Source organism: Halichoerus grypus, chromosome 11 (assembly GCF_964656455.1).
Source record: "Halichoerus grypus chromosome 11, mHalGry1.hap1.1, whole genome shotgun sequence".
Lineage (NCBI taxonomy): Eukaryota > Metazoa > Chordata > Mammalia > Carnivora > Phocidae > Halichoerus > Halichoerus grypus.
Window position 1 is genome coordinate 52,304,114 of NC_135722.1, and position 10,020 is coordinate 52,314,133.

At 43.3% G+C, this 10,020-nt stretch overlaps 1 pseudogene; it reads right to left on the reverse strand.

Moving 5' to 3' along the window:
• Window positions 1–1,047: 1,047 nt before the first annotated feature.
• On the reverse strand, window positions 1,048–4,673 carry LOC118552850 (high mobility group nucleosome-binding domain-containing protein 3 pseudogene; annotated as a pseudogene).
• Between the last annotated feature and the right edge of the window lie 5,347 nt (window positions 4,674–10,020).

Sequence of the window (10,020 nt, forward strand, 5' to 3'; positions counted from 1 at the left end):
CTGCTATAAACATTAGGCTGCATGTACCCCTTCGAATCTGTGTTTTTGTATCCTTTGGATAAATACCTAGTAGTGCAATAGTTGGATCCTAGGGCAGTTCTATTTTTAACTTTTTGAGGAACCTCCATACTGTTTTCCAGAGCGGCTGTACCAGTTTGCATTTTCACCAACAGTGTCCCCTTTCTCTGTACCCTCACCAACATCCATTGTTTCCTGCGTTGTTAATTTTTACCATCTGACATTTGTGAGGTAGTATCTCATCGTGGTTTTTGATTTGTATTTCCTTGATGCCGAATGACGTTGAGCATCTTTCCATGTGTCTGTTAGCCATCTGGATGTCTGACTTTTTTATTATGACCATCCTTGAGGTTAAGATATATCTCATTGTGCTTTTGATTTGCATCTCCTTGATAACTAATGATATCAAGAATCTTTTCTTGGGGGATGCCTGGGTGGCTCAGTCGGTTAAGCATCTGCCTTCCGCTCAGGTCATAATCCCAGGGTCCTGGGATCAAGTCCCACATCGGGCTCCATGCTCAGCAGGGAGCCTGCTTCTCCCTCTGCCTGCCGCCCCCTCTCTTTCTCTGACAAATAAACAAAATCTTTAAAAAAAAAAAGAATCTTTTCTTGTGTTTATTGTTTACCTATTCATTTATTTTCCATCCTCTTTGGGAAAATATTTAGTTAAATCCTTTGCCCATTTTTTTTAAATTGGGTTATTTATTTGTTTGTTTTTGCAGGCAAGAAAACCTTTTATTTTAAACCACAAATAGTCAGCAGATGGCCACAACTATCCATGTTTCATTAAAATCACATAAAATCTAGATTAAAAAGCACCACTGATTACTGCTCTAGAAAAACTGTGTGAAACATTCAAATACGCACAGGAGAAATACCACAGTATGCACAGGTCTCAATTTTTAAAACAAGTGCATGGAACGTTGCATCAATTTTGCACACAGCTTCGAATATCAAATTGAAATTTATTTTACTTGAGGATGATGGAAATTTCCAAAAGGCATGATTATAAAGAGGTAAAATGTCCATCCTTATATATCTTTGTATGCCAACTAGTAGTGTCCTAAAAATTAGCATTTACAAAATCCTTGGTAAACATAGCTTTTCAAAGTCGTCCCAAGTGGGACATAAAATCAACTCCAATTTTTCACAATTCATTCTACCTTGTGATCTACAGGTTGTTTTCTGTGCACCTTCTGCTTTAGTTTCACCATTTTCAGATGGCACAGGACCTTCCTTTCCAGCTTTGTGCTCTCCCTCTTTCCTTTTAGTACCTTTGTTAGTCTTCGTTCCAGGTTCTTTGTGAGCAGATGGCTTTCTTGGTTTAGGTTCAGGTTTTGGTGGTGCGGGTTTCGCTGACAACCTGGCAGACGATTTCGTTGCTTTGGATCCACCCTTGCCCTCTGTGTTCTCTGGAGACTTTCTTTGGGGCATAAGGACTGTGTTTGTGCAGCCACTAAACAGTAAAGCAACAGGCTGGACCGGCAGGCACAGCCGCCGCTGGGGCTCCTGCAAAGGGTGCCGCAGAGACCTGCACCTCCTGGGTTGGTGTTTTGTTGTTGTTGTTGTTTAAATTATTGAATTGTAATCTTTTTTATATATTCTAGATCCAAGTCCCGGATCTCATATATATGATTTGCAAATATTGTCCCCTCTTCTGTGGGTTGTCTTTTCATGTTCTTGATGGTATTCCTTGAAGCACTAACAGGTTTCATTTTGATGAATTTCAATTTGTATATTCTTGTTGTTGTCAGCTGGGCTTTTGGTGTCCTATCTAAGAATCTGTTGCCAAGTCCAAGGTTCTAAAGACTTACTCCTGGGTTTTCTTCTAAAAGCATAAAGCTTTTAGCTCTTACATTTCAGTATTTAATCTATTTTGAATTAACTTTTGTTACGTGGTATAAAGGATGCATTCGGCGGCGTTCTTTTGCCTGCGGCACCAACTGTCCCCGCAGCTCAGAGCTGAGAGGATGAGATATGCTGGCGGCCTTCCTGTCCCAGGAAGATAACAGAGCCTGCTGCTGGGAGCTGGAAGGGGAAGGAACCCGGTGTTCTTAGCTTCACCTGCCTCCATCGGAGCCTCCATTGGGTTGAGGTGGTGGGGGCAGGGAGAGAGTGAAGCATGGCTCAAATGCTACAAACTCACTTTTCTTACCAAGATTTAGTAGATTTTCCTGAATGAACATTCCTTCATTTGCTGTATGCTCTTAGGCCGATATCTAGGGAATATATACATAACATTTCTAACAGCTATGGTTGTTCCACTGGGAAGAGGCTCTGCAGGGCTCCTCGCACCACCATCCGGAAGTTGGCCACCAGCTCATTACTTTTTATGGCCAAGTAGTATTCCATTGTTTATATGTACCACACTTCATTTATCCATTTACCCATTGATGGACATTGGGTTGTTTCTTGTCTGAGATACTACAAATAAAGCTGCTGTGAATATTTGCATACAAGTCTTTGTTTGGACATATGCTTTCATTTCTCCTGAGTTAATGCCTAAAAGTAGAATGGCTGGGTTATATGGTAGGTTTTCCAAAGTGGTTGTACCGTATTACCTTCCTGCCAACGGTGTCTGAGAGTTCTAGTTGCTCCATATCTTCACCGACACTCAACACGATCACTTTAAAAATTTTTAGTCATTCTAATAGAAGTGTAGTGGCATCTCATTGCGGTTTTAATTTGCATTTCCCTAATAACTAATGAATAATGTGTTTGAGCATCTTGCATCTGTGTTCATGAGAGAGATTGGTCTGTAGTTTTTCTTTTCGTATGATGTCTTTGTCCGGTTTTTGTATTAGGATGATGCTGGCCTCACAGAATGAGTTGGGAAGTATTCTCTCTGCTTCTATCCTCTGAAAGACATTGTAAAGAACTGGTATAATTCTTTCCTTAAATGTTTGGTGGAATTCACCAGTGAACCCATGTGGGCCTGGTGTCTTCTGTTTAGAAAGGTTATTAATTATTGATTCAATTTCTTGAATAGACATAGGCCGATTCAGATCTTTCAAGGAATTGGTCCATTTCATCTAGGTTATCAAATTTGTGGGCATAATTGTTCACAATATTCCTTTAGTATCCTTTTAATGTCCCTTAGAAGCTGTAGTGAATTCCTCCCTTTCATTTCTGATATGGTAATTTATGGCCTCTCTCTTTTTTTCTTGGTTAGCTTAGCTATAAGTGTATCAATTTACTGATCTTTTCAACAACCCAGGTTTTGATTTCATTGATTTTTTTCCCTATTGATTTTCTGTTTTCCTTTTAATTGATTTTTTGCTCTAATTCTTTTTTTTTTTTTTTAAGATTTTTATTTTTAAGTAATCTCTACACCCAACATGGTGCTCAAACTCACAACTCCGAAATCAAGAGTCGCATGCTCTTCTGACTGAACTATCCACGTGCCCCTTTGCTCCAATTCCTCCAACTTCTTTTCTTCCACTTCCTTTGGATTTAATTTGCTCTTCTTTTTCTGGTTTCCTAAACTGAAACTTAGAATACAGATTTTAGATCTCACTTCCTTTCTAATATATCAATGCTATAGATTTCCCTCTAGCACTGCTTTCGCTGCATCCCACAGATTTTGGTAAGTTTTTTTTCCATATATTTTAATCAAAAATATTTTTAAATTTCTCTTGAGATTCTTTGATCCATGTGTTATTTGGAAGTGTGTTATTTAATCTCCACTTATTTTGGACTTTCCCAATTATTTTTCTGTTTCTCATTTCTAGTGTCATTACAAATGTGCTAGATACAACTCCTTTCTTGGATGTGTGATTTGCAATAGTTGTTAGTAGTCAATGGCTTGTCTTTTCATTTTCTTAACAGTGTCTTTCAAATAGCAGATGTTCCTTATTTTGATGAAGTCCAACCTATCAATATTTTTCGTTTCTGAATCATGTTTCTGGTATTGTATCTACGAACTCTTGGCCTAAATCAAGGTCACAAAGATTTTGTTTCTTTGCTTGGTGTTCCTTCCTTCCAAGTTTTGGTTCACACTGTATGTATTTTATATTTTGCCTTTTTTCTCCAAAACCTTTTCTTAAAAATGTCAAGTCTATGGAAAAGTTGAAAGAGTAGTACCATTAACACCCACATACTCTTTGCTGCCAGTGCATCAATTGTTAATAATTTGCCACATTTGCTTTATTTCCCTGGATACTTTCTTCCCTCCAGAAACATTTGACAATAAGTTGCAAAATTGTGTAACACTGACTTTTCTCAAAGTCTAAGCAAGCTGTCCTGGAAATGTTCTTTAACAAGCAGTAACAGTAACGTATTTCGCTGAGTACGGAGGCGAAGATACCACATACCCAGTGTGGAGGGCTGGGAAGAAATAAAGGAGTAAAAGAAGAAAACAAAACCCCCTCTGGCTTTATTTCAACTCCAAGATCACAGGGGGCCATTTGCCTGAGAGGTGGGTGGGAAGGATGCACGGAGCTCAGATGCAAATCCCTTAATCCTACTCTAGCCCCTGGGGGCCTCTTCCTGCAGAAGAGACCTCAGCTGGGAGGCCAGGATTTCCCTATGTGACCTTGAGCCAGTTCTGCCATCTTTGGGCTTAGCTGGTAAACGGAGACACCGTAGCTGCTTGGCCTCCCTCCCAGGAGGCTATTTGTGTCTTTACTGGGGTAACTCCTCTATTGTGAAAGGGCTTGGTGCCCCTCCCTCCAACACCCCACCCCTAGACAGGACTCAGGATCCCTGCTGCTTTTGCCGGAACACCCCTCCCCCACCCCCCAACCATCATCATCCTATCCTTAGAATCAACCTTGCCTCTCCCTCTTTACTTGCAACAAATCATTCACTCGTGGGCCAGGCCTGTGCTGGAGGCTACTCCACACTCTTATCTCACTCAGTGCTCAAAATAACCCTTAAGGGAGGTTATCGTGGCCATTTCAGATTAGGAAACTCTTTCCTTAGCACACTGGGCAAGGTCAGTCACCCCAAGTTAGGGCAAAGCCAGGCTTGTGCAGGCCACCGTCTCTGCCTATCGAGACATCGGAGCCCTTGGCTGCAACCTCAGTGCCCTATGTGCAGAGAGGTCAGGTCTGTGCCGACATATCTGAGATCTGTACCCCCCTGCCATTGCTGTGAATCTAAATCTGCTTCTTACCTCAGAGTCCAGCTGGCTTCAGGGTTGTCTCCTCCACGAAGCTCTCCCTGATTCCCACTGAGAGTGATGTTCCTTTTCTGGACACCCTCACTCTGGAATCAGTGGCCTGATCCTTCTGTCTCTCCCATCTCCACTCAGACCCTCCCTCCAACTGCCCAAGATCCTATACACTGGGCATGTAATAGCTTCATTCAATGCATTTGAATGTTTTATTTTAATTCATTTGCATTATCTCTTTCTAATATTTATTGATTTTTTTCTTTTTTAAAAAAAGAATTTATTTATTAATTTGAGAGAGAGAGAGATAGCGAGAGAGCACGAGCAGGGGGAAGAGGGAGAAGCAGGCTCCCCACTCATCAGGGAACCTGATACGGGGCACGATCCCAGGGTCCTGGGATCATGACATGCGCCGAAGGCAGACACTTAACTGACTGAGCCACCCAGGTGCCCCTTATTGATTTTCTTTTACTTTCTTGTATAATATTATATTTTTTCTTATCAATACATGTTCACGGGGCACCTTCAGCTCAAGTCATGATCTCAGGGTCCTGGGATCACTGGCATCAGGCTCCCTGCTCAGTGGGGAGTCTGCTTCTCTCTCCCTCTGCCCCCCCAATCGTGTGTGTGCTCTCTCTCAAATAAATAAAATCTTTAAAAAAATACATGTTCACATTATCAAAAATTTAAGAAAGAAGAAAAATCACCCCAAATTGCCCACAGATAACCATATTAATATTTTCATAGATTATTTCTTGGTCTGATTTCTATGGACACGTATATCTTAGGAGTTAAGACCACACTGTATAAACAGTTCCAAAGCCTGCTTTAAAAAAAAAAAAAAAAAATCTAACATTATACCAAGGACATTTTCCATGTCATTAAAAGTTACATGGGTCATACCCATTAGGGTGGCTAGAATATAAAAAAGACAGATAATAACAAATGTGGCAAGGATGTGGAGCAATTTGAACCCTCATACACTGCCAGTGGGAATGTAAAATGGTGCATTCCCTTTAGAAAATAGCCTGACAGTTCCTCAAATAGTTAAGCATACAGTTACCAGATGATCCAGCAACTTCGCTCGTAGACATACATTCAAGAGAAATGAAAACATACATCTATACAAAAATCTGTACATGAGGGGCACCTGGGTGGCGCAGTTGATTAAGCATTCCGACTCTTGGTTTTGGCTTAGGCCGTGATCTCAGGGTGGTGAGATTGAGTCCCACATGGGGCTCCACTCAGTGAGGAGTCTGCTTAAGACTTTCTCTCCCTCTCCCTCTGCCACCCCCCAAATAAATAAATAAATCTTTAAAGACAAAACCTTGTACATGAATGTTGATATCATTTTTCATAATAACTGAAAAATGGCAATAACCCTAGTGTCCACCAACTAATGAGCAGATAATACAATGTGGTTTATATTATTCAGCCATAAAAAAGAATGGAGTAACGGGGCACCTGGCTGGCTCAGTCAAAGGAGCTGGCAACTCTTGATCTTGGGGTCGTGAGTTTGAGCCCCATGTTGGGTGTAGAGATTACTTAAATTAGTAAAACTTTAAAAAAAGTTTTAAAATGAATGAAGTACTGATACATGCTAAAACATGGATAAACCTTGAAAACATTATGCGATCTGTAAAAAGTCAGACACAGAAGACCACATATTATATGATGCATTAAATGTCCAGAAAGACAAATCTATAGAGACAGAAAGTGTATCTGTGGGCTGGGTTGGGGGAGGGGAGGTTTGTGAGCAAGTGAGCAGTGACTGCTGATGGGTATGGGGATTTGCTGTGGAGTAATGAAAATGTTCTGAAATTGATTATGGTGATGGTTGCAAAACTTTGTGAATATACTAAAAACCATTAAACTGTACATTTTAAATGGGTACATTATATGTTATGTGACATATATCAACAAATCTGTTATTTTTTATTTTTTTATTTTATTTTTTATTTTAATGTAATCTCTACACCCAATATAGGGCTCGAACTCACGACCCTGAGGTCGATTGTTGCATGCTCTACCAACTGAGCCAGCCAGGCCCCCTCAATAAATCTGTTATAATTGAGAACAAAAGAACTCCATGGCAGCATTTTTAATGTCTTTAGATGTTATTCCTTTGTACAGCTGCATCATAATTTATTTAGGTTCCTATTGTTGGACCTTTATGTTTTCTATTAATTCCTTTGTTTCACAACATTTCAAACACACGCAAAAATGAATTGAATAGTACAATGAACCCCTGTACCCATCACCCACTTCAACAATTGTCACACAAGTGCTGTTTTTACAGACATGGATTTATGAACATTCTTGTGCATAAATCTTTGTTCATAGTCCACACTGTTTCCTTCCATTTATACTGAATTCAATTCAGTCCAAACCACTCCCTCACAATGCTGTCCCAGCATACCCATGGGATTTGATGAATCGGACACCGCCCCACTCTGGGGGGGGCTCCCAGTCTGGTGGAGGAGGTAGATATTGGATTGGAATGACCAGTAGGGGCAGAGGCTGTGTAACTGGAGAGAGCCCTCAGCCTGTTACCCAGGAGGGGCACCTCCACACACGGCAGTCACTCCACCCAAAGAGCCGATTTCCCGAACCTCCGCCCAGCCCTGTCTTTCTTCCCTTCTGCCACATGGGGGCGCCAGAGCCTTACACAGCCTCTCTGGAATCTCCCATCAGCTTCGTGGGTGGGTGGCTGGGGTGAGCTCTGTGTCCCTTCTCCTGGTGACCCTGGCCTGGTGATGGCCATTTCTTGGCCTTAGGATCCTCACATGGGAAACGAAGGAGGTGAATTCAGTGAGCCATCTGGACCCACCTTTAGCCAACTCTCATAAGCAATGTGTCCTTGGGGTCCATTCCCCGCACTTGCTTCTGGGTGGTCCGGGGGGATCCATGTGCGTGCCCCTCCACTCTGGGTCCCAGGAGAGACTAATGCCTACCAAAACAACCTCCCACTTTTTAGAGGCCTACAGGAGCCCTCAGATTTGCTGAGACACCCCAGCTCCAGGCACAACATTAGGGTCGTGGGTGGAGGAAGAGAAAATGAGTCACCAGGGACTTCCAAAGTCCCTCCGGCCCAGCCCAGAGGATACGCGGCCCTCAGAGGGAGGGCCTGGTCTGTGGAGGACCGTGATGGCTGATGTGTCTGGCAGAGCTGAGGGTTGAGTCAAGCGACAAGGTGTTGGTTTTCCTGAGAGGGCTTCTCCAAAGTTGCAGTTTCCTGCCTCGGCCAACAAAGGGGACCGTGGGCCAGGCTCTGAACTCTGACTGGATGTCTGTATCTCCCTGGGGTGCTCTCTCAGCTGTGACCGCAGCATGCCCCTACTGGCCTGCCTCTCCTTGTCCTTGTCCTTCCCTCAAATGCCTCCTCTTAATCCAGTGAGCTGAAAGCCACTCCCCAAATGGCCAAGCACCCCAGTCACGAGGGGGAGGAAGGGCCAGCTCCTGTATCCCGAGCACCTACTGTGTGCGAGCCTTTCCCTGGGCCTGTCACTGTATTTGCCATCACATTTCTTTCCACAGCAGCACCTCATAAGGCAACCATTATACGCTCATTTCACGGAGGAGGAAGTCAAAGCTTAGCCCCGCAGCGTGAAGACAAGCCCAGGCTGGTCTGACTCACACCCGTGTCTCCTTCCTTCTCCCCACCTGCTTTCTGCGCACGCTCTGAACTGTTGTGCACAACGCCTACCTCGCCTATTCATCCTTGCTGCCGCTTTACTTCCGCACATACCCCTGCCCACCAAGTGCACACATGCTCCCAAACTCACATACGCCAAACTGGGTGCGCTGGCGGACACGTGTGCCCGTGTGGAGCCCAGGCCTGACTGGCAGCCCCAACTGCTGCTTATCAGCTAGGTGATCTTGAGCAAGTCACTTAACCTCTGTGAGCCTCCATCTTCTCATCTCATCAGAATAGTTTAAATAAGATATCGTATGTCACGTTGTTAGAACCTTACCTGCGCAGAGTGCTCAATAAAGGTTAGCTCTTTCTTTTTTTAATTTTATTATGTTATGTTAGTCACCATACAAATACATCATTGGTTTTTGATGTGGTGATCCATGATTCATTGTTTTCGTATAACACCCAGTGCTCCATGCAGTACGTGCCCCCCTTAATACCCATCACTGGGCTAACCAATCCCCCCTCCCCCCTCCCCTCTAAAACCCTGTTTGTTTCTCAGAGTCCATAGTCTCTCATGGTTCATCCCTCCCTCCGATTCCCCCCGCCCCCATTTTTCCCTTCCTTCTCCTGATGTCCTCCATGCTATTCCTTATGTTCCACAAATAAGTGAAACCATATAATTGACTTTCTCTGCTTGACTTATTTCACTTAGCATAATCTCCTCCAGTCCCATCCATGTTGATGTAAAAGTTGGGTATTCATCCTTTCTGATGGCTGAGTAATATTCCATTATATATATGGACCACATCTTCTTTATCCATTCATCTGTTGAAGGGCATCTCGGCTCTTTCCACAGTTTGGCTATTGCGGACATTGCTAGGTTAGCTATTTCTAAACTTTTCGCTACTTGTCATTATTCTTAGACACGTGCATCTTTGTACCCTCTATACACACGGAACCAGCTGCGTGCGGCATATACACTGAGGCACAAGGATTGCCACGCACACCTACCCAGCCAGGCAGGAGCCCACGATGGAAAAATCAGCCACCTGCTCTATGTATCAGGTGCCTATGTTCCTGTGCCTACTGGAGGGGAGGTAGGGAATACCTGGGCAACAGAAGGCAGGGAGCCTGGCCCTGGGGTCTAACCCATCTGGCTGGGAAGTAAAATTCGTGATCAAGGTGTGGTCTGCAGACCAATCTAGGACCTTGTTAGAGTCTCGAAGAATCTCATACCCCACTCCAGAGC